Source organism: Diceros bicornis, chromosome 6, assembly GCF_020826845.1.
Source record: "Diceros bicornis minor isolate mBicDic1 chromosome 6, mDicBic1.mat.cur, whole genome shotgun sequence".
NCBI lineage: Eukaryota > Metazoa > Chordata > Mammalia > Perissodactyla > Rhinocerotidae > Diceros > Diceros bicornis.
In genome coordinates this window covers 17,699,510-17,723,471 of record NC_080745.1, presented here as the reverse complement: position 1 = coordinate 17,723,471, position 23,962 = coordinate 17,699,510, and the positions used below count along the sequence as shown (strand labels likewise).

Below are 23,962 nucleotides of genomic sequence, written 5' to 3'. Positions count from 1 at the left end.
ATATAGTAACCATAATTTTAAAATTCATCATTAACTTCTCCTTGCTCTTTCTATCACAGTAACACTTCTAAAGCTGACCTCCTGGTTGTCCTATTCTGTAGACTTTCGATAATTTTTTTACAAACTTATTTATGTCCTAATTGCTATTTAACCAAGCTTACGCTCAAGCCACACCACCACTGCTGCAGAGAAAGGCTTCCTTTCATCTTTTGCAATCTATTCTTTCAATTCCTCAAAACCTAATTTCAGGTTTTCTATCCCATCTCACTTCTCAGGGGGCTTCCCTTCAAACAAAAGCATGCATGCCTATCTCTGTCAATATTTCCTGTGTAAATATGTCCAATTCTTCTGTAGCTCTAGTTCTCATCTAAAAAAGATTCTAAAATTTCTGGAAGAAAGGTGCTCTATCTTATATATGCCCTTAAAAATGACCTAAACTCGTGGCACTTAGTAGAAGGCTTTTGGTAAGCCCTAAGTAAATATTAACAGGAGTACGGAAGTAGAAAATACTACAATGATTAATTTCCCTTGTTAGACAAATTAGTGCCAGTTGCCCAGAGTTTAAGGGTTCTATCACATTTTTTGCCAATGTTCTGAGTGAGCCAGTCATCCTAAATGTGTTTTATTAACATCCTACACGATCAACAGATGTTCACTTACACTGAGTTGACAACAGACTCATTCATGTCAAGGTTTATTTGTATAACCATCGTGTCCGACCATATGCAAAACCATTTGATCTGTGAGAGTTATTAGTTCACTTACACTATTCTCAGGATGGTAGAGAGCTGAAAGAAAGCCAAGATTTTATGAAATTATTCCAGATGTTCAGCACCAAAAGTTTAGAAGTTGAAATTCAAATAGCACATTATATATTATTAGATCTGTTAAGATCTGCTTTCAAGGATTCTTAAATACTTGTCCTTTTCTTTCTGTCTCCTCCGTGCATTATATTTCTTTTCCCTAAATGGAAATACTTTATTGACATGTTTTGCAGGATATCACTGCCATTAATTATTATCCTAAAATACGTAACGATCCATAATGCATTCACATAGAGTGAAACAAATCATAAAGTTCTATCATTTATTATTCACTCATATGAGCCAATAAAACAAGAATGGATAGTTGAAAATAAGTGGTTTTCTGTATATATACACCTATATATCAGAATATTGAGGAGCAAACTACCAAATTATTAGGTTTTCTTTTCATTGTATCCAAAAACAAAATGATTATACTATAATCAGAATTTGGGGCTCATTCAGACATAAAACCAGATTATGTCTATAACTAGGCACAGCTGGACATAACTGGACAGATCATGGGTTGTGATCCAAGGGACGGACCTGCCCTGTGCCACTTTACATGCTTAGAGGGAAGCTGGGAAAGGACAGGGGCACCAGACTAGTTGATAACTTTCTTCTCTGGTTAAAAAGCCTTATTGAAGAGAGTGACATCATCTACAGTTCAACACAGTTATTAATTTAAAAAAAAAAAACCTTCTGAGAGAGCTCAGTCCTGCTGATACAGGTCATTGCTTGTCCTCCTGAGGAGGAGGTGGGAGGAGAATGGGGAGAACACAGCAGGGCCCATCTCTGCTCCCCCAGTAAAGAATGCTATGAAGGTGCAGAATGAGCAGTGTGAAACAATGAAGCGAAAGGGCACAGCTCTGTTTGATACATTGTATGCATAAAGTTTGATCACTAAGTCAAGATTTTTCAGATGAAAATTGCTTACTACTTACTCCACGTATTGTTCACTCCACCGGGAGACACTGTTACCTTCTCCCACACTTGGGGATCAGGCCAGCCACGTGCATGTTAGTTCCCATTCCGAGGAGCAATCTGACAGAGAAGAGTACCACTCATGGAGCTGCTTCATGCATTAAGGTCTTTCTTGGCACATTGTGTAGCTGTTGGCCTTGCTTGACCTTAAATTCCTGTGGATATCCTCATATAATTAATTATTGCCCAGATAGTAAAAAAATAATGACTTTTATTATTACACAAGTAGTAGAAGCTCATTCTAAAATAAAACTTTTAATACAGATAAGGTCACTTGAGGTCTTCAGGATAGACTTCCAAAGGAGGAGAGCTAGCTATGTGAGTTCCCCTTGGTTCACAGGGCTGGACAGCTATCTGGGAGATCACAAGCCACACCCAGAGCAGACATGCACACAACAGGTTTCCAATGAGTTAGCTGATTAGCAACTTAGTCAATTTAGAATATGGCGTATTGTTTTGGAGAAGCCAATTTCAAACACATTGCATGTGACAATGACTTAGACAATAGGTTCAAAATCAACACTCCAAACCTACACACAAATGACTTCCTATAGGTAGCCTTATTGAAAATTAGAATGGATATTCACATTTCCTGATAATGGTCAGGTAAGGATTCACTCAAGGAATATAATAGATCTGGGTTAACATAATTTTTCAGCAGCGCTACTGTTATGCGCCGGATTGTATCCCCCCCAAGTTTATAAGTTGAAGTCCTATTCCCCAGCACCTCAGAATGTGACTGTATTTGGACTTAGGGTCTTTACAGAGGTAATTAAAGTAAAATGAGGTCATTATGGTGGGCCCTAATCCAGTCTGACAGGAGTCCTTATAAGAAGAGGAAATTTGAATACAGATTTGTACACAAGGAAGACGACGTGAAGACACAGAGAGGAGACAGCCATCTACAAGCCAAGGAGAGAGGCTTCAGAAGAAACCAATCCTGCCAATGCCTTGATCTTGGACTTTTAACCTCGAGAATTGTGCAAAAATAAATTTCTGTTGTTTAAGCCACTCAGTGTCTGGTACTTTGTTACGGCAGCCCTGGCAAACAAATACAGATACTGTCATCCTAGTTTCCGGCATATACAATGCCACAAATGCCCTCTGTTCAGATGATGCAGAAGCCTTCCTGAGTCAAGCCAGTTTCCCCTGAGGTGCTGAATTGATGCCTGAATCATCAATGCCATAAAAGCCAAGAAATAAGGACTGGGCCTTACATAATGGCTGAGCCAGTTGCTGGTCTCAGGTAATGTCACCTCAAATATAGGATTACAGCCAGATTTCTGCCTGCAGGCAGATGTTATCTGTTAGAGCTCAGCATGGTTATGGCTCGGCCTTGTTAATAGGTTTATTACCTTTGCCACACTACTGGTAATAGAAAAACAATTAAAAGGAGTGTATCATTACTACCTGGTAACGGATTCATAGGGATCAGAATACTCCTGATTCCCATAATGGCAGAATGTGAAATAAGCTTACCCGAAATTCCATCCCACTGATTCAAACCAAAGTCCCAGTCCTACCAGGGAGCTATTGATGAGGACTGAGATGTTAAATTTGGCTTAGCAAACGTGTTTGTAAACTCCCTCCAACTCTGAAAGTTGGAGGAGCAGATACGACAACCTGTTGTAGGAAGAACTCACTGAATACCTGGGCAGGTACCAAGGAACACCACTGGTCTTGCTGGGGGAGGCTTTCACAGGCAGCCTAACACAGTGTCAAAGATTCAGGCAGATTCAGTCCAGCAAACAATCCTTTATCTTACAGGGAAGGAAGATTCAGGAGAGGTGACAGGAATTCAGAATGCAAGGTTTATGGATCTTCCAGTCTGCTGGTGCCTCAGGCTTCCTGGTTTGTTTCTAGGGTATATTGAACTCATACAAAGAGCACATGAAGAAAACAGAAACACAGGAGAGGGTGCCAGAGCATTGATCTAGTTATAAGCCACTAGTAGTGGCGCTAATCAAGCCAGGATACAAACCTGCAAATTTTATGCTTGGCTGGTCATAGAAGTTTACACTGACAGGGAGAACAGTCGTAATTTGTAGCACAGGCAGCTCATGAAAACCCTGAGCACGGAAGGCATAAGTTGATATAAGCTTTTTGCGTGACTAAGGAAAGTGGTTACTGCTAATTATGGTTAGAGGTAATACCAGAAGCACAACCACAAAAGCAAATAGAGAAGCAAAAAGCCATCAACATAAGTTACCTGAGCATGGTTTGGATAGACCCCCCCTGGTGGAAATTTTGGGGCATGACATCAACAGTTATCCTTTTCCACCCACAGGCCCTATAAGGAACACTATGGCCCTGCACCTTGTGAGGGCAAAATAATCACCCAGGTCTTGTGAGCTGAACAAGTATGGCTAGCAATCAGAGATCAGAAAATCTAGAATGTAGCAAAAATTAACGCTATTATTAATGTTGGCCCTGGAGGGAGTCCATTATATATGGCCCCATTTAGAGCAAGTAATCGTGGCTGTACCACATTAATCATTTTCCTCTCATAGCTTGTCGGGCAGTAGTCTTCATTAGGTTAATATACCTATAAGAGAAAAATGTGCTAATTTTTTCGTACCAAGGATAAAGCTAACAGCTCGTTATTTTCTTCTAACAGAATTAACTCTTGAACAGAGAAAAGATCTCCAGAGACTTTTTTAATTGAAATATTTTTTATTACTACAGTCATGCATCACTTAACGATAGGGATATGTTCTGACAAATGGATTGTTGGGTGATTTTGTCATTGTGTGAATATCATAGAGTGTACTGACACAAACCTAGATGGTATAGCCTGCTGTACACCTAGGCTATATGATACTAATCTTATGGGTCCACTGTCGTATATTTGGTCCATTATTGACCAAAATGTTGTTACGCAGTGCATAACTGTATTTGCATACACCCTAGACCAGTTGGGGAGGAAGTTGAGTTTTCTAGGCCTGGAGAGAATAAGGAATATATTTCTCAAACCTCTAGGCAGAATGGTACATGCTAAATCATATCCTGATATGAAAGTAATTGTTCCATATCATCCAGTCAGGGGAGGATATACAATTGTGTGCATGGATTAGAGCAGGTACAATAATAAAAAATGCAGACTGGAGTATATTCCCTATTATATTAAGCCACATCAAATGACAAAGTTGGCTGATTATGGGCCTTATTGAGTGAGGTAGGCCTTCATAGGCAAGGTTACTGCACCAGGTCCGTTTTTGCCCACCGCCCAGAACGTCAAACACTGAGATGACAAGATTGAAGCAGAGAGAGAGGGTTTACTAATTACAAGGCAACCAAGTGAGGAAACGAGAGAATGAATATCAAATCTGCTTCCCCGATAATAGGGACTCAGGGATATTTATGGGGAAGGGGGCAAGGTGGTCTGAAATGATTGGAGGTGAGGAGAGATGAGGTAATTGATGATCTGCACAAGCGTAGTCAGGCTTCATGCCTCTGCGTAGGATGCATGTTCATAGAATGGGGGCGTTAGCAAGCCTTGAGGGTAGAATTTTAATCTCTTGATGTCAAAATGTTGCTTATCACACATAGGTCTGCATGGGCCCAGTTGATGGGTTGGTGGTCTCAACTGGCCTGAAGTGGACAAGGGGTTCCAATTCCTGAAAAAAAATAGCTCAAACACCCATTACCATGGTGACCTAGGCTCCAGGGAGATGTTGTCTATAGGAACCTAGTGGGAGTCAGATAGCATATTGCCTAAACAGCACAGTTAATAATGGTTAAGTTATCCTGCAGATTTAAGTCCTCACCTTCCGTTCTGATAAGTTTCTAGGTAAGGCCATCCTCCCCTTCTTCCTGGTACAGGGAAGAAGATACCTTTACAAATGGAGATTTCCTTTACAAATGTAAATGTCTCTTACACAGGGTAACCAGAACTAAGAATGGGCTTAGCAAGGACCCTCCCAGATACCCAGAGATGTCTATGGTGATGGCCTGTTCTGGGGGCAGGCCTCCCATCCCAAACTCTTTTGGTCAGTTAGTGGGGGTGGGGGTCAAAGTGTCTTTTAGGCAGAGACATGTTTTGTGGTAGCCAATTCTGATCCCCCATAGTTACTAGCTGCTTAATCATTAGTGGCTAACTGTTTGCCTGTTTCAGTAAGGCCACCTCAGCATAAATAATTCTCCACATCTCAAGTTCTATCACCAAAAACCGGTGATAGAGACATCAGCAAAAATGGCAAAGTAAAGACCTCTGAAAATGAGCTCCTTCATAACAGATATTTTTAAAAATGTCAAAATTATCATTTTCAGAGCTCTGAAAATCAACCAAAGGTTTACAGTAACCCAGGCAGCATTTATTCAAGAAAAGCAGTTGAATCTCAATAAGAACAGTAAGTTTTGTGGCATTTTAGCTTGCCATGGTCCCATCCCCCACTTTCCAGCTCTGTGGCAACCACGATAAATAACAGCCCACAGCCCTGATGCAGCCTGGCAGCCACTGGAGGGAGCAGAACAAGACTGGGTCACTTTCACAGCCCCATTCCCAAAGAATTGTCATTATTAGACCCGCTGGTAGTTCCCTGGAAGACCTTACTTCCAAGGTTGTCTATATTTGACAAAATTTCGTGCTCATCCAGAGCAAAAATTAGTCACCTAGGGGACGTTTGTCAAAAGCAATTACAGGCAAGTGATTTAACCTCACACTACTTGATGTAATGGAAGATGAGAGTTGATGCAAACAGCACACTAACCAAAGAGATTAAAAAGAAAAGCTGAGGAATGAGACATCCATAAGGTGTTTGAAAAGTTATGACATATTCTGGGAATCTAAAAGTCTGTACATATGCACACTTTCCCAGAAAAGACTTAAGAGAGCCCCAAGTTCTCACATCTAGCTGACTTGGAAGCTCTACATAAGCATAAAGTGAAGGCAAAGGCAGAACTGTTAACTGCCTTACTGAGCACTGAAAACATCCCTTGACATAAACACAAGACCCTCAGCAAAGATTGGGAGATTTACTGATTCTTGACATTTAAGGAAATATCTATCCAATCATTAGTCAAGCCAAAACTAAGCTAACAGAGATTTCAATGATCACATACAAGAAAGAATATTGACTTTACAGAATTACTTCAAAAGTCACTAAATGATAAAACAAGCATCAACAACAAGAACAAACCCTGGAAAGAGGGAGAGTCTGATTTCTAGAGCTGCCACATTATATTATTTAAAACTATCAGTTACCAACAATAACAAAAAATGTATGAGACATACAAAGAAACAACAAAGTGTAGCCCATACATAGGGAAAAAAATCAATAAATAGAAACTGCTCTTAAGGATGTCTAGGCATTGGACTTCCACACGGAGACCTTAAGTCAGCTATTTTAAATATGCTTTAAAGAGTTAAAAGAAACCAAGTGCAAACAACTGAAGAAGCATATGAGAAAAATGTCTCACCAAATAAAGAATATTAATAAAGAGGCAACAATTCTATATAGACAGTATATATATATATATATATATATATATTTTATATATATAGACATGGTATATATACCATGTAGAAATCCTGAATTTGAAAAGTACGTTAACTGAAACAAAAAAATTCACTAGAGGGGCTTGAGAGCAGATTTGACCTGGCAAAAGCAAGACTTGGTGAATTTGAATGTAGCCCAATTGAAATTATCCAGTCTGAGTAACAGAAAGAAAATAGAATGAAGAAAATTTGAGATTGGTTTATATTCTCTAATCCACACGAAAAAGACAATCCATATGCATTAATGTTATATTTATATTATATTATATTCATATCAGGTATTTCCTATTTCAAAGGCAAAAGAAGTAGGAAAATAAGTGTCATGTTAATTTATTTGATTCAAAAGAAAGAAAAAAATCATTTAAACACCAAATAACTTCACCAGCAACAGGAGAAATATCTTTCACAGTTGAAGTGTTGCTCCAGGCCTGACCATCTGACTTGAGACAGTGGATCTGAGTAGTGTGACAGAGGGTCTTGACAGAGTTTGTCCCAGAGATTCATTTCCATAACTGCTTTAAGTTAAATATCTACCAAGTCAACTGTGTTATTCCAGTAGTGTTCCTTTAATTTTTGTATATAATATTGATTTAGCTGTGTTAAATACTAATATGTGTATATGTCAAGCTTTTCTTAGAGTTTAGCTTAGTAGTTTTACATCTTCAGTTTTTCACACTTTGGAAATCAAGGGCAAAGAAGCAAGGAAAAAAATGAGGAAATGTAAACTACAGGTCACCCTCTTGGAAAGGATGAATGAAGTCTTTGAATAGAGGCTAAAGCCCAGTGAAATAAATAAAAATAAGCAAAAAGCACAAAATGCTATATGAATACATTATTTTTACATTCCTTTGCTTTGGTGATCCTGAGGAAAAGATAAGAATGTAATATATAATTACAGTCCTTCAGACTGTATAATCCCAGTGCAGTCATTTCCATCCTCCTGCTGTCTGTATCTTTAAACATTTGTCTACCAGCCACGTTGGGCACCTCGCAGAAAAACTGTGGATCATTAAGTAAATGAAGTAAAGAGAGAAACACAAGTATAATTTGAATGCAAAATGAGCAAAGCAGTGAATTGCCAAGGACTGAAAAGCAGAAACACTCTCTCCTGCTGAATCTCAGGTCAAAGGGATCCTGCCCTTCAAACAACTATTAACGGGAAGTCAGAAAGACAGACAGTGTGGTCACCCAGAACACTCAGACGACTTCTCGAGTTGGCAGCCAGTTAGGTGGCCTAATACCAGTCCTGGTTGTATTCTAGGAGATCTGATCCTTTAGATGAAACAAAGGACCAGAAATTTCTGGGCAGTGACAACCCTTAACAATGATTGTGAGTCATAATTGTCATTTGTTTCAGAACAGAACCCTCCCAGAGCCTGCTAATACAAAAGGAATGTTGAAAAAGAATATCAGAGGATCAGCCAAGTTATCTACAGCTGCCCTGTCCAATACAGTAGCCACTAGCCACAAGTGAATGTAAATGCTTTAAAAATAAAAAAATAAAGATGCAGTTCCTTGCACATATCTAAGGAATGTGTGCACATTCCTTAGCACACATCTAAGCACTCAGTGGCTGACATACTAGACAGCACAGATATAGGACATTTCCATCGTCTGGGCAATATGAGCCAGAGTCTTCCTACTCCAAGTGTGGTCCGCAAATCAGCAGCATTGGCATCACCTGGAAGTGTTTAGAAGTGCGGAAGCTTGGGCCGCACTACATCCTCGCGTGACCCGTGTGCACATTAAGGTGTAAGGAGTACTGGTCTAGAGCTCATTCCAGGACTCAGTCATTGAAAGATAAAGGAAATGCAAATCAGAAAGCTGAGATAGAATAACTCAGTAGATTGTACAGCAATTACCTATGAGCCCAGTTGTGTCCTGGGTTAATCCAAATAACCTTGAATGTGGAGCTGAGATGACTAATATTCTGTCTATTTTGGTCAGGACTGGCTAAGTAATGAATATACAAGCAAACAAACAACAATAACAAATAACAATAGCACTTGCTATTTGCCTGACATTGTTTGCTGGGCAGTTAGGCTTGTTCTACATTATTCCACATAAGTGCCCTTCAAAAGGTTTACTGATGGTATAATTTAGCCTCAACAAGTATAAAAATCATGCCCAAGATCACACAGCTAATAAATGACAGAGCCAAATTTGAAGGAAAAAAAGGGTTTTTTAATCAACAGAAAATTAGGAGACATGTGTTGTTATTTTTGCTTGAAGGCCTAGAATTTCTAACCATAATTACTACTGTAGCAGAAATTAAATAAAGCTTATTTGAGATTCAACTAAGAGAATATAAATAAGAAAGATTTTGTACCCAGGCTCAGCAGTGGTGAAAAGAAATATTTATAATTTCCTTCAAAGCTTTTAGTCTTTTGAAGAGGCTCTAATGTGCATTAGCGGAGGTTCCGCCCTTGAAGTGACATCCAGTTTTATCTTCTGTGCGCTTAGAAATCTGAAGTTCAGTTTCTCTCAGCATCATTTAATGGAGGGCCACTTTTCTGCATGCATTATTAACTTTAACTCATACTGTTGTGTCCCCAGAATAAGACATCACTATGATCTCTCATTAGCTATGAGAGCAAACTTTAAAGCTCTTAGTATTGATGGGGTTCACGGCAGGCTGCCCCAGAATGTGCCACTTTGGCAAGTGTATTATTTAGAGATGAAGACAGTCAAGGCTCAATAGACTCAAGAAGACGTTTTTACCTTCCCCTTGACTGCCTAAAAGAATTTAGATAGGGAGACTTTACCAGGAAGAGAGCTTATCACCAAAGATAACTGCTTTTACATCAGAAAAATTTCTCCCCATGGCATGACAAACATTTGTTTACCAAACGTTTGCCCTTCCCATCTTCATATAAATTGACTTTCTCCCCTTTGAAGTCCCAGACTCCTATCCCCTTCTCCTTAGCTCAAGATGGCATTTAAGCCTCAATTGCCTGACTGTCGGGGAGCCTCATATCTTTGGGGCTCCCATACATACGGAAAAATTTGTTTTTTTCCTCCTGTTAGTCTGTCTTATGTCAATTTAATTATTAGACCAGCCAAAGAATCTAGAAAGGAAGAAGGGAAAAGTTTTTCTCGTCTACAGTTTGCAGGCAAATTGAGTGTTCTACTGGTGAGCATGGAATTTGGTAGTGCTGCCAAGCGACCATATCAAGACAGCAGTGAAGAAGATATGGTTTTGACAATTCTTACACCGACCACCACAAGCAGCTGCTTGTCCACTTGGCTTATTCCTAAAGGCCACCCTTACGCAAGTTAAAGTTTATGAATTCTTTAATTTATAACCAGAATTGCAACAGCAGCAAATAAAGCTGGTCTTTGGCAAGTGAATATTTCATTTTTAAGCAAATAATGCAAGCATCTATCCTCTTAGTGGAAAATTTAAAGAAAGGCTATGGAGTAAAAAGAAAATTAAATGAAGATTAGCTGTGAAATTCTCATTAAGTATAAAATAACCCCATTTATAGCTCTTTGCCCTCAATTATTTATTTATTTATCAATTTGACTTATCTTAAATTTTTGAACACATATTCCATATATTCTAAGTTGGCTTATGTATTTACAATGTATTGCAAATATATATTTAATATTTTAACTATAAATGTATGCTTTTTTATTTTAATTTAACTTTTTAAATTTTTTTCGTGAGGAAGATTCACCCTGATCTAACATCTGTGCCGATCTTCCTCTACTTTGTATGTGGGTCACCAACACAGCATGGCCGATGAATGGTGTGGGCCCGTGCTCAGGATCCAAACCTGCGAACCCAGGCCACCAAAGCAGAATGCGCAAACCCAATGACTACGTCACGGGGCCAGCCCCAATGTACTCCTTTTTAAAAACAAAATGGTTTGATAAGAGCTGGTAGCATACAATATTTTCACGTGTGGTGGAAATTTAATTTCAGAAACTATCATTTGTCCATATAAGGCAATCAAGTTTGTTGAGTAGTTTGGAGAAGTGACTGGGGGAATTAAGTATCTTTAGCCTAAAGAACAGAAGTTTAAATAATTAATGGACTTTCATATGGAGAAATTTTGTGTAGAATCAAAATGCAGATCTAGGGTCACTAAATGATTAAACAATACTGGAGACAAATTCTAAAGCAATAATTTCTGACAATATGCTTTAAAAAATTAATCTCAAAATAATAAATTGAAAACAAACTAGAAATTAAGATGTCAGATTGTAGGTCACTGGCTAACCTCTTGGGGGAGCTCATTTCATTCCATCCTCAAGGAGAAATGTAATTGGTGGATCAAGGGAAAATGGAAGTTCTGAAAGACATGCCATCAGTGCGGCAGTGGGTGGGGTTTTAGGGGTGATATCAGAGGAGCGCTGAGTAGTCTTCCTTCTTGTGTTTTTTCTCCTTTCCTCTCCTGCCGCAGGCTATGATAAGGTAGCCTGCAGATTACTTCTGTTTGCAAGTGTTCTTACACTTGGAAGGTAAACCAGTGGTCACAATTCAAAAGCCCAGTGTATTGGAATTAGTTTAGGTAAGGTTTGTTCCAGGCCTAAAGGAAAAGACATTCACAGCCATTGTGCTTTTCAAGGGAACTGCTTTAAAGTTTCCCTGGCCAACATCCTACTTGGGCCTTAAGATGAAGGCAAAAAATAACCATCCGGGGCCAGCCCAGTGGTGTGGTGAAGTTCGCACACTCTGCTTTGGTGGCCCAGGTTTTGCAGATTCAGATCCTGGCAAGAACCTGCACATTGCTCATCAAGCCATGCTGTGGTGATGTCCCACGTACAAAATAGAGTAAGATTGACAAATGTTAGCTCAGGGACAATCTTCTCCAAGCAAAAAGAGGAAGATTGGCAACAGATGTTAGCTCAGGGCCAATCTTCCTCACCAAAAACAAAAAAAAAAATAGCCATCCAAGTTTTTTATAAAATATCGACAAAGATACCTTGTCAATATTCAAAAAATAATGAAGAATTAAAATACTTTTCCTTTTATATTAGTTCCTTAGAAAGTCTAAGTTAACTTCTTATGAGGTTACAATGTTAATATTCAATGAATATCAAAAATAAATTTTGTAACTTACCTTAAGCAACACATGTAGCAGTTCAGAACAAAGTATTGTAAATATTACTCCTTATTACATTGTTTCACATACATATGGCAGCTACAAATATAAAGTCATTGTCATATTATGTGTTCTTGCGACTTGTGAATGATACTACCGTTTCAATGCATTTGCAAATGTAGAAATTTTAATCTATTTGTTTCTAAAATAATCACCTGAAATTACTAATTGTTGATTATTTTCTCTGAAGAGTTGATTAATTCATTTCTTAAATCATTGTAAGGTTCATTAAACCAAAGTTTTGACAGAGAATTAAATAAAGTAACTATGTTAAAAAAAATTTTAAACATTGCAACCATTTTCTCCGTTGCCTTTCATCTGTATGTCTGTCATATTGACTTAGAAATAGTTGAGTTGATTCTACTTTGATATGCAAAGAAGGTCCTTGTTTTAACAGCAGACCACCCACCAGAACACATCTAAATTCTCATTAGATAATTCAAGAGTGAAAAAAAGAAGACAATAGAGTGACAGGTGTGAGAAAATAAAAGACATTTACAATTATGTAGAACAATAACAGGACTTACTATTGAGGGCTTACTATGCACCAGACATGTACATTTTACATGCAATAACTTATTTAATTCTCATAACAACTAAAGGAAGAAACTACTATTAGCATCGTCATTTTCAGATGAGGCCAAAGTCAGATCACTAGTATATGACAGTGTTGGACTCAAACCCAAGTCTCTCAACACCAAAGCCCACACTCTCAAAAGAAACCTTATACTACTCTGTGCAGTCAGCAGTGTTGTTAACGATATCTTTAACAAATGTGGACACTTGCAAGATGGGTAAATAAATGGGGAAAAATTTATGTAAATATAACCTTAATATTGCAGAAAATATCACAAAGTACACCCTGAAGGTGTTAATAAAAGTTAGAGTTTTATGTTTTTGTAAAGGGTTAATTGGATTTCTACTTCCACTTAGGATGTAGGAGCACATGAAAGAAATTCACTCCCATGGTAGCAGCAGACAAAAATAGATCTGCTAAAATGGATAATTTTTATAAAGCTATTGAAGAGCAGTGGACCCAAAGATGTCTTAATGAACTAAATTCCAGGGAGAGATGAGCCCTTCTTAGGTAACCAAAGTGCCACTTCCACACCCAGGATCAAGGGCCTAGAGTGAGAACAGCTAAGCGGAACAGTAGGCCTATCGTTGACAGAAGCCTTGCAGAGATGCTGTAAAATCAGCCAATGACAGGTGGAACATAGAAAATCAGCAAGAAAAAAATTACATATCTTGCCTGTCAATCCTCTCATTTCTCTTTGCAGAACATTGCTGAGTAAAGGCAATGAGGTGGGAGTGAAAAGCAGAAAGTCTTGATGCAGCCTCATGCAGCAACACAGTGCGTAACATTCCAGGGACGAGCGCAAGTAGAATCCAAAAGTGAACCCAAACCACCCAAAATTGCAATCTGAACCACTGCCGTCTCAACGCCTGACAAGATCAAAGAGATTAGCTGAAGAGCAAAGAGGCTTAATCCAATTTGAAACTACAGGTGAATGCAATCAACTTATGGTAACAGGCCACGCAAACTCAACTCAACTCTTCCTGAATTTGTAAAAGCATTCCTTTATCCTACTTGCCCCCGAGAGAGGACTACTACTTGAATTCTCTAGGAAAAATAATAACACAAACCACCACAACAAAAAATACTGTAGTTCAATCTCTGCTCTATTTAATATAAATGCCCAGCACTAAATCTTTTTTAAAAAATGTGCAAAGAAGCAGGTAAGGTTACCATAATTAAATTGAGAAAAGGTGGTCAATAGATGCAGAACAACAAATGACCCAGATATTGGAACCAGTAGGAAGAAGTTTAAAAGGACTATGATAAAGATGTTCAAGAACGCAAAACAAAACGAAACAAAATAAAAAACAGGAAAAAGAAAGATAGATTGGGAGAAAAAATAGGGAATTACAGAATAGAAAAGGAAACCGTATAAATGAAAAAAAAAATTCTAAAACTTAAATATAGGATATCTTAAATGTAAAATTTATTTAAAATAAGAAATTTAAAGTAGGATAAATCAATTTTCTCCTTCCCATCCTTTGTGATAAGTTTGACCAAAGCTCAGACAAAGCAGAAGAAAGGGTTAGTGATCCTTATACAGATTGATCAAATTATCCAGATTGAAGCACAGAGGCAAAAACAAATAAAAAAATGGAAATACAAAAAGTGGCATGTAGGAAAACATCAAATTTCTATCCTACTTATAATTGAAGTCAGAAGAAGAGAAAGAATGTGACAGAAAACATATTTTATAAAATAATGGCTGAAAACGTCCATATTTGCTGTAAACCATGAATATACATTTCCAAGAAGCAGAGCAAACCTAAGCTCAATAAAGACAAAAATAACCACTCCTAGACACATCAAAGCCAAACTATTGAAAACCTAAAATGATTTTTAAAATCTTTGATGTAGACTGGAAAAAAAGACACATTGCCTCAAAGGGAAAAACAATGAGTGATAACTGACTTCTCATCAGAAACAGCAAAAGCTAGTAGACAACAAAATGAAACCTTACATGTGCGAAAAGAAAAAAAGTCAACCCTTCATTCATATTCAGCAAAAATATTCTTTAAAAATAAAGGCAAAATAAAGAAATATTTACATAATTAAAAGCTGAGAGAATTCATTGGTTCAAGAACCACCCTAAAAAATACTAAAGGAAGCTCTTCAGATTAACAAAGGAATGCAAAAGTATCTTTTAAAAAAATACTGGAAAACAGGAGACAAGAGGCCAATTTATAAAATTTAATTGCATTTCTACATAATAAGAACAAATAATGGAAAATGTAATTTTTAAAAAATACAATACAGTATCAAAAACATAAAACACTTAAGAATAAATTTATTGAAAGAAACACAAGAACTCCACAACAAAATATAAAAAATAATTTGAGAGATTTAAAGACAACTTCAATAAATGAAGTGATATGCCATGTTCATAAAGTGGTATCAATATTGTTAAAATGTTAATTCTCAAATTAAACTAGTGATTTGATGCTATCTAGATCAAAATCCCAGCGTGGTTTTTTTTTTTTTTTTTTTGTAGAAATGTACAAGGTGTTTCTAAAATTTATATGGAATTTAAAAGGATCTGGCATAGCCAAACAATCTAGAAAAACAATTTCAGAGGGCTTTCACTACTCAGTTTCAAGGTATCATGCTATATCATAAGATACATTTACTTCCTAATCATGAAGCTTACTACAAACCTATATTAATTTTGACAGCATGGTATTGACAGAAAGATAGGCAGAGAGGTCAATAGAATAGAATAGAGAGTCATAGGAGTCAATGCAATTCAGTGAGGAAACAAAAGTCTTTACAATAAACGGTGTTTAAACAAGTGGAACAATGAAACTTGGCCCTACTTCACACTATGTATTCCAAAAATTAATTCCAAATGAATCATAGACCTGAACATAAAAATTAAACTATAAAGTAACTAAAAGTATACGCAGGAAAATATTTTCTCAACCTTGGGGTAGGCAAATATTTCTTAGATGTGTCATGAAAAGCACCAACTACAAGAGAAAGAAACAATAAATTGAAATACTGCTCATCAAAAGACACCAATTAAGAAAAGGAAAGGAAAAACCACAGACCAACCAAGAAAATATTTGTAATATTTATAGCTAACAAAAGATTTGTATTCAAATCACACAAAGAACTCCTACAACTCAGTAACATAGAGCAAATAATCCAATAAAAGCCGGCAGAACACAAACAGACACTTCCCAAAAGAAGATACCTGGATGGCTAATCAGTACATGAAAAGGTGCTCCATATCACTCGCCATTAGAGAAACTTAAATTAAATCCTCAATGACTTGCTACTTCACATCCACTAGAATGAAAACAATAAAAAGCCAGACAATACCAGCTGTTATTAAGGATATGAAGCAGGGGTTTAATATTTTAATAATAAAGTTTAATATATACCATGTCCTACTAGTTCTGCTTCGAGGTATAAACACAAGAGATATGAAAGCATGTGATCACAAAACAAGACAAATACAAAAATGTTCATAGCAGGAAATGTCTGTCAACAAAAGAACGGATAATCAACTAAGCAGAATATTCTACTCAACAATAAAAATGAACAAACTATTTATATACACAAAGCATGGATGGATCTTCAAAACATTATGTTGACTAAAACAAAGCAGAAATAAAAATATATTCTACATGATCCTGTTTGCATCGAACTCTATGAAAAGCAAAATTTAACTGTGGTAGAAATCAAAGCAGTGTTTGCTCCAGGAGAGGTCTGAGCATTGACTGGGAAGAGGCAGGAAGTTGATTTCTGGGGTGGTAGAAACATTCTCTTTATTGATTAGGGTTTTAGTTAATGTGAGTATATACATTTTCCAATATTCATCAGACTGTATCCTTAAAATCTGCGCATTATACTGTAAATAAATTATTTAAAAATGCCAAAAGTTTACTTGGATAAAGGAAAAAATGATAGACATGTAAATCCCAAAAAGCAAGCGTCTCCTTAACAAATGTTCAGAAGTAGTCAAATCTTATTCTTTGTTATGTGCAGCCCCAATCCTCTCATTTAAAACTAATTTGGAAAAAAAGAAACAGTACGTTAACAAATTATGGGAAGCCAGTATTTTTTTAAAAGTTGAAATAAAAAAGTATTCTTGTATTTTGCCTTACTGCAAAATACCCAAACTACATATTTGCAATCACAAGGCTTTCTCTCGTAAATCAGGGGTCCATTACAGCTCCTGAGTAGTGGAAATCAATCTTTCAGTCTAATTCTGTTCTCTTTTCCAACCCCAGGATAACCGTGATGAAAGCAAAATCACTCATACTTCAAACATGTTTATGCTTGCTCTGGGGAACAGTCATCATGGTATAATTTTATGTGACTGGGGATGGAGAGGTTCAAATGATCTTTGAGTCGCTTCATTTAAGTTTGGACTCTGCCTTATAAAGTAGGTTTGCATGCAGGTATTACAAATTTGGAAGTAACTTTCATTTTTAAAAATGAAAAACTTAAAACATTTATTAATTGATTAGCTGATAAAATTGAGAGATTTTTACAAGTTTTCTCAAAATGTACCCTAGATATAAACAGGAACACTCTTTTCCCCAAGACCTAGACAAGCCCATGTTGAGGTACTTTCCTTCTACACCTAACTTAAGAGTTTTTCTCCTGAACAGATGTTGAATTTTGTCAAATGCTTTTTCTGCATCTATTGAGATGATCATATGATTTTTGTCTTTCATTCTATTAATGTGGTGTATCACATTTATTGATTTGCATGTGTTGAACCATTCTTGCATCCCAAGGATAAATCTAACCTGATCATGGCAAGTGATCCTTTCAACGTGCTGCTGAATTCAGTCAGCTAGTATTTTATCGATAATTTTTGCACCTATATTCATCAGGGATATTAGTTTTCTTTTATCCTAGTGTCCTTTTCTCGCTTTGGTATCAGGCTCACGCTGGCCTCATGAAATGCATTTCTGAGTGATCTCTCCTCTTCAATTTTTTGGGAGAGTTTGAGAAGGATTGGCATTAATTCTTTAAATGTTTGGTGAAACTCACCTGTGAAGTCATCTGGTCCTGGGTTTTCCTTCACTGGGAGATTTTTGATTACTGATTTAATCTCCTTACTAGTAATTAGTCTGTTCAGATTTTCTATTTCTTCCTAATTCAGTCATGGTACGTCATATGTTTCTAAGAATTTTTCCATCTCTTCTAGGTTGTCCAGTTTGTTGGCGTGTAGTTATTCAGAGCAGCTCCTTATGAGCCTCTGTATTTCTGTGGTATCAGTTGCAATGTCTCCTCTTTCATTTATAATTTTGTTGATTTGGGTCTTCTCTTTTTTTTTCCTTGGTTACTTTATCTAAAAGTTTGTCAATTTTGTTTATCTTTTCAAAGAACCAACTCTTAGTTTTGTTAACAGTCAAGACAATTTTAACCGACATTTGTTTTAAAGAGGAGAAGACACTAGATGGGTATATAAGGTGCCAGGAGTTTTGTGTTTTATTTTTCTTCTAGAAATATCATAGCAGGTCTGAATTTACTCTCCACTTGCTCATTTAGGTTATTAGTGTCGAAGTAAACACACACACATACAATTAAAAAAATAAAATAAAATAAAAAATGACATGGTAAATCTTGGTGAGCTGTGAGACATCCATTGCCTCACCCTGTTCCATCCATTGTACGCTTCTTTCTCACCTTATTCACTCTGTGATTAAGCAGCAAACGAGTTTTCCCTTTCCTTTCACTGTCTCATCTTGCCAACGAGTCAACAAATCCTTTACAGCTTGACAGGCTTCCTTGCCGAAACAATAACCAAGAAAAAGCAGTCACAATTATGTTCCTTTCCTGAAGTCATCAGCTGTAGTAGCTGAAATGTAAAGTCCGTGCTAACAACTTAGTTTCCATCAGAGCATAAGCAGCACAGTTAGCAGCATGCAACAGTTGTCAGAAGGGAGGGGAGGGCTAACAAAACAGGTGAGCTCTCAGAAGGGAAGACAGCCTAGGAAGCAGTGGTTCATGCATGTTGATTCTCTAGTCATGACTATTAATAATTTGTGGGCTTTTTTGGTTCAGCCTTACTACAGGTTATCAATTTTATTAATATTTTCAACAAGTCAATTTTTGGCTTTGTCAATTGTGTCTATCATTTATCTGTGTTCAAGTTCATCATTTTCTCATTATTTTTACTATTTCCTGCTGTCTACTTACATTTACTTTATTTACTATTCTTTTTCAAACCCCTTATGGTGGAAATTTAGATCCTTGATTGAAACTTTTCTTCATTTTAATACATATGTATAAAGCCATAAATTTCTTACAAAACACTGATTTTGCTCTATTCCACTAATTTTGATACATTTTATTTTCATTGCCATTCTGATTAAAATATTTTATAACCACTTGAGATTTTCTCCATGTGTTTCTAAGATGTATGTTGTTTAATTTTCCAATATTTGAGATTTTCCAGATACGTTATTGTTATTGATTTCTAATTTAATTTTGTTGTGATGAGAGAACATATTTTAAGAATTCAGTATTTGGTGTACTCCTATGTTTTCTCTAAAAGTTTTGTACTTTTAGCTGTCACATTTAGGCTTTTATCGATTTTGAGCTAATTCTTGTATATGTTGCGACAACTGGTTCCAACTTCCTTATTTGCATATGGATATCCAGTTTTCCCAGTATCATTTGTTGAAAACACTATTCTTCTCCATTGAATAGTCTTGGAAACCTTATCAAAAACCAATTGACCACAAATATGTGTTAATCTCAATGCTATTTAATTAATCTATATTTTATCCTCATTTCAGTAACTCACTGTCTTGATTACTGATTACTGTAGCATTTTAGTAAGTTTTGCTATGAGGAAGTTTGAATCATCCAACATTATTCTTTTTCAAGATTATTGTGGCTTTTCTGAGTCTCTTGCGTTTTTTGATAAGGATTATGTTGAATCTATAAACCAATTAGGGGAGTAATATTATAATAACAACGTAACAATATTAAGTCATTCCTATCCATGAATATAGAATGTCTTTCCATTTGTTTTCATCATCTTTAATTTCCTTTAATAGTGTTTTATAGCTTTCAGTGTGTAACTCTTCACATCTTTTGTGAAATTTATGTTTAGGTACTTTAGTCTTTTTGATGCTATTGTTAACGGAGGTTTCTTTTTTTTGTTTCATTTTCAAATTTTCATTGTTGTATAGAAATACAATTGATTTTTTTGTATATTGGTCTTATATCCCACAAATTTGCTGAACTCATTCATTAAATTAAAAAGTTCAAATTTTTTTTTTGATTTCTTAGGATTTTCTATACAAGATCATGGCACCTGCAAATAGAGTTGTACTTCTTCCTTTCCAATCTAGATGACATTTATTTCATTTTCTTGCCTAATTGCCAGGGCTAGAATTTCTAGTACAATGGTGAATAAAAGTGGTAAGAGAAGACGTCCTTGCCTTGTTCCTGATCTTAGGGGGATAGCTTTCAGTTGCTTACCATACGTTCAACATTATCTTTGTGTTTTACGTAGGTACCATTTATCAGACTGAGGAAGTTAACTTCTATTTTTAGTTTGTTAAAGTTGTTTTTTGTTTGTTTGTTTAATCATGACATCCTGCTAATCATGACATCCAAGCATTTTGTCAAATGCTTGTTATGCATCTATTGAGATGATCATTTTTTTCCTTTTTATATCAATATGGTGAATTATTGATTAATTTTCAGATATTAAACCATGCTTGAATTTGTGGATTAAATCCCACTTGGTTAAAGCATGTAAACTTTTGGGCCAGCCCCAGTGGGCTAGTGGTTAAATTAGGCGTGCTCTGCTTTGGCAGCCCAGGTTTGGCTCCTGGGCACGGAATTACACCACCCATCTGTCAGTGGCCATGTTGTGGTGGCGGCTGACATACAAAAAAGAGGAAAATTAGCAATAGATGTTAGCTCAGGATGAATCTTCCTCAGCAAAAAAAAAAAAAAAGTATAGGATCCTTTCCATATATTCCTGGATTTGGTTTGGTAATATTTTGTTGAGGATTTTTGCCTATATTTTAATAAGAGATATTGGCCTGTTGTTTTCTTGAGATGTCTGTCTGGTTTGAGTCTCAAGGTAATACTGGCTTCGTAGGATGAGTGAGGGATGGTTCTTTCCTCTTTCCTTCTTTGGAAATGGTTGTAAAGGATTGGTATTAATTCTTTTTTAAGCATATGGGAGAAATCACTAGTGAAGCCATCTGACCCTGGGTTTTTTTCCTGTGGGAAGTTTTTAATTACCATTTCAATTTCTTTTATTATTACAAGTCTACTGTGATCTTCTATTTCTTCTTTATTCAGTTTTGGTAATTTGTTTCATCCTAGGAATTTGTCCATTTAATCTAAGTTTTCTAATTAGTTAACATATAGTTGATCTGAGCATTCTCTTATGATCTTTTTCTTATTTCTGTAATTTCAATAGCAATGTCCCCTCATTCATCACTGATTTTACTAAAATGAGTCTTCTCTCTTTTTTCTTGGGCAAGCTACCTAAATTTTATTGATCTTTTCAAAGAACCAACTTTAGTTTTTGTTGATATTCTCTATTATTTTTCTATTTTATATCCTTCATTTTCTCTAGTAATAATCTTTCTCTTAAAATCTATTTTATGAGATTGTTATAGTTATTCCAATTCTCTTTTGGTTACAATTTACATGGTATTTTTTTTCTATCATATTACTTTCAATGTATTTGTGTCTTGGAATTGTCGGGAGAGAGGGAGAATCTCCCTCTGCCCTTTTCCTTAAGGCTCTTATGGCTGGCCAAATAATTAACAAGACAGGTTAGCAGGAGAAAATAATACCAAGTTTAATAACATGTATACATGGGAGAAAGCAGGGACACTGCGTTTCTCAACACAATAGCAGAAATTCTCGTCTTAAATACCATGTTCAGCTAATGACAAAGGAGGATGTTGGGCGGGGGGAATCAGTTACCAGAGATTACCACTAAAGCACAGTAAACAAGAGTAAGGTTATTATGCAGATTTAAGTCATCACTTTTTACATTGATAAGTTTCTAGAAATGAGGCCATCCCCCCTTTTCCCAATATAGAGAGGGAGATACATTTACAAATGGAGATTTCCCTTATAAATGTAAATGTCTGTCTGGCAACTCCTTGCAGGGCCATCCAAAGAATGTGGCCAGAGACAGAACTTCTGATAAGATGGGCTTGTTGGTGCCTTATCTATTTTACATTATATTTACAGCCATCATGATAATAACTCCTTCCTGAAACAGATCTTTTGTTTTAAATTCTTTAGGCAGTTAGTGGGGGAGGTCAAATGTCCTCAGAGAAAACAACCAAGGTAAAAAGATAGATTTCAGGGTGGCCAAATCTTGATCTCCCACAGAATCTAAAGTATACCTCTTACAGACAGCATATGGGTGAATCATATATCTTTATTCATTCTTCCAATCTCCACTTTTTAATTCAAATGCTGATCCATTTACTTTTACTATAATTACTGATAAGGTAGGATTTATATCTGCCATTTTGTTATTTGTTTACTACATATCTTATATATATTATATTTTTTGTTCCTCTTCTTCCATTACTGACTTATTTTCTGTTAACTAAATATTTACTAGTGTACCATCTTAAATCTCTTAAGTTTCTTTTAATGACTTTTTTTGTTATGTTTTTAGTGGTTTACTTGAGGATTATAATTAAAACCTTAACTTAACAAAATCTATTTCATATTAATACCAAGTTACTTTTAATAATATAAAAAGATTTGCTCCAATATTGCTGTTTCTTCTCCCTCCTTTAAGCTATTATTTTCATATATATTATCTTTTCATACATTATAAGCCCATTATCATTAAATCAGGTGGAAAATAAGTGTTACAATAAAAAATACATTGGTATTGTATTTTATATATATCCATGTAGTTATCTTTACCAGTGTTTTTTATGTCTTTGGGGAGATTTAAGTTACCGTTAAGTGTTCTTTTACTTCAGACTGTAAAGCCCCCTTTAGTAATTCTTGTTGGGCTGATTTCCTAGCAACAGATTCTCTCAGTTTTTGTTTATCTGAGAATGGCTTAATTTTTCCTCATTTTTGAAGGATAGATTTTCTAGATACAGAATTCTTGTTGGCAGTCTTTTTCTTTTAATACTTTGAATATATCATTCCACTGCCTTCTGACCTCCCTGGCTTCTGAGAAAAGTCATCTGTTAATCATATCAAGGACACATTGTACAAGATGAGTTATTTTTCTGTTGCTGCTCTCAAGATTCTTTTTTTTTGTCTTTGTTTTTCAACAGTTTTACTATGATGTGCCAAGGTATGGATCTCTTTAAGTTTATTCTACTTGGAGTTGGTTGAATTTCTTGGATGTTGGTTAACTTTCATCATCAGATTTGGCAAGTTTTCAGCCATTACTTCTTCAAATATTCTTTCTTTCTTTTTCTCCTTTCCTTCTGGGACTAACATTATGGATATGTGGGTATACTTGATGGTGACCACAGGTCTCTGAGGCTCTGTAATTTTTCTTCATTCTTTCTTACTTTCTGCTTCTCAGTCTGGATAATCTTAATGGTTTTATCTTCACTTTCACTGATTTTTTTCTTCTGTCACCTCAAATATGTTATAGATCTCTCCCAGTAAATTTCTTATTTCAATTATTTTGCTTTTAAAATCCAGAATTTTCATTTTCTTTAATAATTCCTCTCTCTTCGTTGACATTCTCTATTTAATGAGACATCACTCAAATATTTTACTTTCATTCTTAAGATATAGTCTCCTTTTGTTTTTAAGATATTTCTAAAAGCTGACTTAAAATCTTTGGTTTACTGAGTCCAACCTCTATTTCTCAGTAACAGTTTGTATTAGCTGCTTTTTGCCTGCCTATGGCCATAGTTTTCTTTTGTTTGCATTTCACATAAATTTTCTTTGTGAAAATTAGGTTTTTAAAATAATACAGCGTGATAGTTCTTGAAATCAGATTCTCCCCATCTCCCCATTGTTGTTGCTACAGTTTGTTATTGTTGTT

The 23,962-nt window shown here is 35.9% G+C and overlaps 1 long non-coding RNA gene across 3 annotated transcripts in view; it reads right to left on the bottom strand.

Annotated features, from left to right (window-relative positions):
- LOC131406994 (uncharacterized) overlaps window positions 1–2,302 on the bottom strand; it is a 44,272-nt gene extending 41,970 nt beyond the window's left edge. For all 3 annotated transcript variants that reach the window (XR_009220423.1, XR_009220424.1, XR_009220425.1), the window contains exon 1: window positions 1,748–2,302. This is a non-coding gene — a long non-coding RNA (uncharacterized LOC131406994). The remainder of the gene's footprint in view (window positions 1–1,747) is intronic.
- Between the last annotated feature and the right edge of the window lie 21,660 nt (window positions 2,303–23,962).